At 35.8% G+C, this 6,270-nt stretch overlaps 1 non-coding gene across 1 annotated transcript; it reads right to left on the reverse strand.

Annotated features, from left to right (window-relative positions):
• Positions 1-5,070: 5,070 nt before the first annotated feature.
• TRNAS-GCU (transfer RNA serine (anticodon GCU)) lies at positions 5,071-5,158 on the reverse strand. Its single transcript has one exon. It is a non-coding gene; the product is annotated as a tRNA-Ser (tRNA).
• Positions 5,159-6,270: the final 1,112 nt, after the last annotated feature.

A 6,270-nucleotide genomic window follows, 5' to 3' on the forward strand; every position in this document is an offset into this window, starting at 1 on the left:
ATCAAGTATACATATCAATTTAACTATTACTACTTATAACATCTTTCTAGTCTTAATTACTACCCACAACGAACGGGGGTCCGGGGGCAGCGCCCTTGTTAGCGGGGTCTAGGGGCGGCAGCCCCTAGCAGGGTCCAAGGGGCAGAGCCCCTGGCTGGGGTCGAGCTGCCAGGTCAGCTTGGAAAAATTTTATTTCCAATAACTGTCTTAACACATTTTTCATTAGATTTTAAATTTATTTTCTAAACGAACTTCACTTCAGGCGATGTTAAACCTCGGGCGAACTTGGTTTCAGGCGAAGTTAAACCTTAGGCGAACTTGGCTTCAGGCGAAGTTATCCTTAGGCGAACTTGGCTTCAGGCGAAGTTATCCTTAGGCGAACTTGGCTTCAGGCGAAGTTATCCTTAGGCGAACTTGGCCGTAGGCGAAGTTATCTTTAGGCGAACTTGGCCGTAGGCGAAGTTATCCTTAGGCGAAGTTACGCTTGAAGGCGAAGTTACGCTTGAAGGCGAAGTTCATTAGGCGAACTTTATCTTGCAGGCGAAGTTATCGCGCTGTAGATCTGTTTGCCCATAAATCCTTCGTTTCTTAGCCAAATAACTCGATTTTGGTACCCACGGAATCGTACGATCGGCGCCTACAAATCCCAACCATCAAATCGGCCTAAAATCGACGTTTTAGGGGTCCGATTTGGGCAGTTTGGGTTTTGGGTCCGGTTAACCCATCCAATCCTAACCATTTTCAGTAATATTAACTTTGTTGGATTTGTTCTTACCTTACCAACTCAGATCTATCAACAAAATCTCGGGTCTCGGCTTCGAATCTTGATCGGTTAGAATGTGTGTGTTTTGAGTGTGTGAAGAAATAGATGTAAATGAAGATATTTTTGGGATTTTGGGGGTATTTATATCCCTGAAATCCCATTCTTATTTAACCCATCTCAATTAATCCACGTCCAAGACCCGCTCTCTACCCGATACTAGCCCGACCCATACCAACTCCTACTCTTTTATTTATTTCCTGATAACCCGTGTAAACTTTCCCTCTATTATTAAGTAATATAATTAATATTATCTTGAAATTTCGGGATGTTACATCCTCTGCATTGGCGCAATCTATGATACTATCGGAGTAAAAAAGGGGTCTAAAGAAGAACAGAGACTGGGCTGTATTAGTAACAAGTAAATTCTTTGTGTGTTTATAAAAGGTCTCTAAAAATTTTGGGGATAAACACCAATCATAAGGTCTGAGACGACCCAAAAAGCAATTGATCAGATCACGATCTATTTTATAAGCCTACTTGGGTATTGAGTATTTATTTGTAAGAACTTCATTTTTTGCACTTGATAGTTTCAATTCCAGAAAAAAGAATCCAGTAAAATTTTTATTTTACTTACATAAAAGCATCCATATATCGTATATACGGGTGTCTAGATAACATTTATATGGATTCAGTTAGTTCTTTTTATTCTTGCTCGAGCCGGATGATGAAAAATTATCATGTTCGGTTCCTCCGGGGGATGGATCTATAAGAATTCACTTATCCCAATAACAAAAAAACCTGACTTGAATGATCCTGTATTAAGAGCTAAATTGGCTAAAGGTATGGGTCATAATTATTACGGGGAGCCCGCATGGCCCAACGATCTTTTATATATTTTTCCGGTAGTAATTCTAGGTACTATTGCATGTAACGTAGGATTAGCGGCTCTAGAACCATCAATGATTGGTGAACCGGCAGATCCATTTGCAACTTTTTTGGAAATATTACCCGAATGGTATTTCTTTCCCGTATTTCAAATACTTCGTACAGTACCCAATAAATTACTGGGTGTTCTGTTAATGGTATCAGTACCCGCGGGATTATTAACAGTACCCTTTTTAGAGAATGTTAATAAATTCCAAAATCCATTTCGTCGTCCAGTAGTGACAACCGTATTTTTGATTGGTACTGCAGTGGCCCTTTGGTTGGGTATTGGTGCAACATTACCTATTGATAAATCCCTAACTTTAGGTATTTTTTAATTTGATTCAATTGTGAAATAAAATATCACGACGTATGTATCTAGGGAACAGTCGCTTCAAAGTGAATTCTCCCTAGATACATCTATTCAATTAAATTATGAATCTATGTTGATTCCGAATATATGAATTGTCCTAAAGATTCAAAACCTATTTTCGTTTCGGCCTTTTTCTAAATTATAAAAAAAAGGATGAAAAAAATCCAATGGGTTTAAAACTGATTTTTCGGTAAATCAATTACGAAATTTTTTTCTAGAATCCCTAAAATTTATTTGACATCTTCTATGCGAAAATATTCCGTTTTCATAAGATCTTCTTGACTGTTATTCAGAAGGTCCAATAATGTATATATCTTGGACCTTTTGAGGCAATTATAGATTTTTTCAACACTTTCAATTATAGATTTCAACGCCATTTTTTTTCTTTTTTGTTAGTTTAGCCAATTTATCATAAAAGGTAAAAGAGGGTAAAGGAACTATGTGTTGATTGTCCTCTAAATTGAAATTTTCTTCTTTGGTATGTAAAAAGGGAATCAATAAATCAATCAAATTACGGGAGACTTCGTGAAGTGCTTCTTTAGGAGTTAAACTTCCATTTGTCCATATTTCGAGAAATAGTATCTCTTTGTTATCATTTTCATAAGAATGAATACAATGATTCGCATTTCGAACAGGCATGAATACAGGATCTATAGGATAACTTCCATCTTGAAAGGTATTTGGCGCTTTTATAAGATATCCGCGATTCTTCTCTATTTGTAATCCAATAACCAACTCAATGGGTTCCGTCAAGCTAGCTATATGCCGTGTATTATCGACAATTTCTACATAAGGCGGTAAGATGATATCTTGAGCAGTTACATATCCAGGGCCCCTGACACAAATAGATGCCTCACAAGTTCCATAGAGATTACTTCTCAATATGATTTCTTTCAAATTCATTAAAATTTCATGTACTGATTCTTGAATACCCATTATGGTAGAATATTCGTGTGAGATTTTCTCAGATTTTGCGCGTGTGATACATGTTCCTTCGATTTCTCCAAGCAAAGCTCTTCGCATCGCAATGCCTATTGTGTCTGCTTGACCTTTCATAAGTGGAGACAGAATAAAGCGCCCATATAAAAGACGCTTACTGTTTGCTGCTGATTCAACACACTTCCACTGTAGTGTCCGAGTAGATACTGTTATTTTCTCTTGAACCATAATAATATTATTTGATCTGATCATTGAATCATTTATTTCTCTTATTTCTCTTGCTATTGAAATCTCTTCAATTTTTTTTCTACACATGTCTTTTTTTCGGGGGTCTACAGCCATTATGTGGCATAGGGGTTACATCCCGTATGAAAGTTAATAGTATACCACTTCTGCGAATAGCTCGTAATGCTGCGTCTTTTTCGAGACTGGGACCTTTAATCATGAATTCTGCTCGTTGCATACCTTGATCTACTACTTTGCAATTTGAGCAGCAAACAGCGTCCCTCTTCTTGTACCTTTGAAGCCACAAGTACCAGAAGAGGACCAAGAAACCACTCGCCCTCGTACATCTGTAACAGTCACAATGGTATTATTGAAACTTGCTTGAATATGAATAACCCCCTTTGGTATTTTACGTATACTCTTACGTGAACTAGTACGTCCACGTGAACTCTTTTTCTGTATAGCTTTTGCCATATTTTATCATCTCATAAATTTGAGTAAGAGATATATGGATATATCCATTTCATGTAACAAAAGATCCCCCTTCTTATTTGTATATTGGGTCTTTAACGAGTCTTATTATCCTTGTCTTTGTTTATGTCTTGGGTTGGAACAAATTACTATAATTCGTCCCCGACGACGGATTAGTCGATATTTTTCACAAATTTTACGAACAGAAGCTCTTATTTTCATATTTGCCACTCCTTACTTTAATTTTGAATCCATTTCTTGGACGAAAATAAGTTTCTTGAAATTTTTGATTTCAAATCGTATTTCCGTGAAAGAAATAGTGAAAACACCTAATCTTTCGAATCTTTGTTGCGGAGTCGATAAATTATACGAACTCTGGTTGAATCATAACGACTTACTTCAATTTTGACTCTGTCTCCTGGCAATATTCTTATAAAACTACGTCGGGTCTTTCCTGAAACATAACCTAGAATAATATCTTCATTTTCTAAACGAACCCGGAACATGCCGTTGGGAAGCGATTCAGTAATTAAACCTTCATGAATCCATTTTTGTTCTTTCAAATATCTTTAGTTTGATCAGTCTTAATTCTGCCCTTTATCCGAGTAGTCTTTTCTTCGCCAAATTGCCCGAAGCCTATGCTTTTTTGAATCCAATCGTAGATGTTATGCCAGTCATACCCCTGTTCTTTTTTCTTTTAGCCTTTGTTTGGCAAGCTGCTGTAAGTTTTCGATAAGATCTTTAATAGTATCTTATAGAATTCATGATTTATTCGAGAAAAATGATAACATTTGATAAGATCAAATAAGTCTGACAGTATGAACCTTCAATTCAAACATTGAAATGATCGAATAGCCGTGATAAATCCGGCTCGCCCCATTTCCCGATTTTAATCCTTTTTCCTTTCCGGCGAAATACCTTATTAGCTTAGGGTCGCTTACAACATCTAATTTGGGGTATGAAAGTGATTTATGGTAATCAAAGACTCTTTTTAAAAATTTTAACTTCACAACTTCATTTGAATTTCTGAACATTCTTTTCTATTTTAGAATTCATTTCTTGGTGTCAAAATAAGATATGTGATATAAAAATGGAGGATCTATTATCTTTCTTTTCTCTCGTTTTTCTTTTTCAAAAAATGATCTTGGAGGTTGTGTAATGCTTACTCTCAAACTTTTCGTTTACACAGTAGTAATGTTCTTTGTTTCTCTCTTCATCTTTGGATTCCTATCCAATGATCCAGGACGTAATCCTGGACGTGAAGAATAAATTGTTTTTCTTGCTTTATTTTACAATTTTCTTCATATTTTTATTTTCTTTTAGCTATTCCACACACTTAACTCACTTAACTAGAAAAAAAATAGAAAGTCATCAACGGAAAGAGAGGGATTCGAACCCTCGGTACGAATAACTCATACAACGGATTAGCAATCCGCCGCTTTCGTCCACTCAGCCATCTCTCCCAATTGAAAAAGATAATTACTATGTTACATTACACATCAAGTAAGGATTAAATTAAATATTTCTTTCACATTCTTTATCGTTATTATAGAATTAGCAATTCCATTTAGATACTCGAAAGATCAAAATAGAAACATAAAAAAAGAGACCTTCTTGCTTTTATTTTATTCGAAGTGCCTTTTTGGCCTGGCCCGGTCAATACCCAGCCGGGCCTTTTTTTGTTACAAAAAATTCCATTCATTTTTCTATTTATAGGCAACATACTCTAAATAGCCAATTTAGTATCCGTGTAACAATTTCCGTTCTGGGGTTTACATATACTTATCATTTTTGTTATAATGGAATTTGAGAAGGATTTTTGATTCAAAAGAATAAATCAAGAAAAGGATAAATCAAGTATGTATCAATTTGTATTTTCTTATGTCGCTTGGCAAACCAAATTTTAGATTCAAATCCAAGAATCATTGACGAATTCTCAGTCAACGAATATCCCGTTTTTCATAAATTTTGGTTTTTTTGAGTGAAACTTTACATTTTATTTTTCAATAGAAAAGTGAGGGGAAGCTTTTTGACATTGTGTGTTTTGAGATACTATACAATCAGTCGAAGGGACAATCAGAAGGGGAAAAGGAGTTTCTTTTCTAATTTTGATAAGTTTAGTTAGAAAAAGGATTCAAAAGGGGATGCAAGTACAATAAACTAAAATTGAGTAATCCAACAAAAAAAGTAAAAATTTCTCCTATTGTGTATCGTTTTGGCGGCATGGCCGAGTGGTAAGGCGCGGGACTGCAAATCCTTTTTCCCCAGTTCAAATTCGGGTGCCGCCTCATCAGCTAACGAATCGGAATCTCTTTTTCTGTTCTGCTGATATAACTTAACCTAATTTTACCCAGCCAGGACAGAATAAGGGGACTGTTAATACTTAATACTTGGTTGATTCTAAACATCCGTTCTGGGGATTTTGTAAAAGATTGGAGATCGGAATTCTTTGAATCCAAACTGAAAAGAAAGATTTTTTTTAATGGTCGAAGCAAGACTTCCCAATTCCTTTCTACAACTAATGTAATGTCTACTTATTGGGTCTTGATTGGAGATAATTTAACTACTGGTTGGG

The sequence above is a fragment of the Bidens hawaiensis genome, unplaced genomic scaffold (genome assembly GCF_021521415.1).
Source record: "Bidens hawaiensis isolate Kalapana, Puna unplaced genomic scaffold, B.hawaiensis_p1.1 tig00026425_1, whole genome shotgun sequence".
Classification (NCBI taxonomy): domain Eukaryota; kingdom Viridiplantae; phylum Streptophyta; class Magnoliopsida; order Asterales; family Asteraceae; genus Bidens; species Bidens hawaiensis.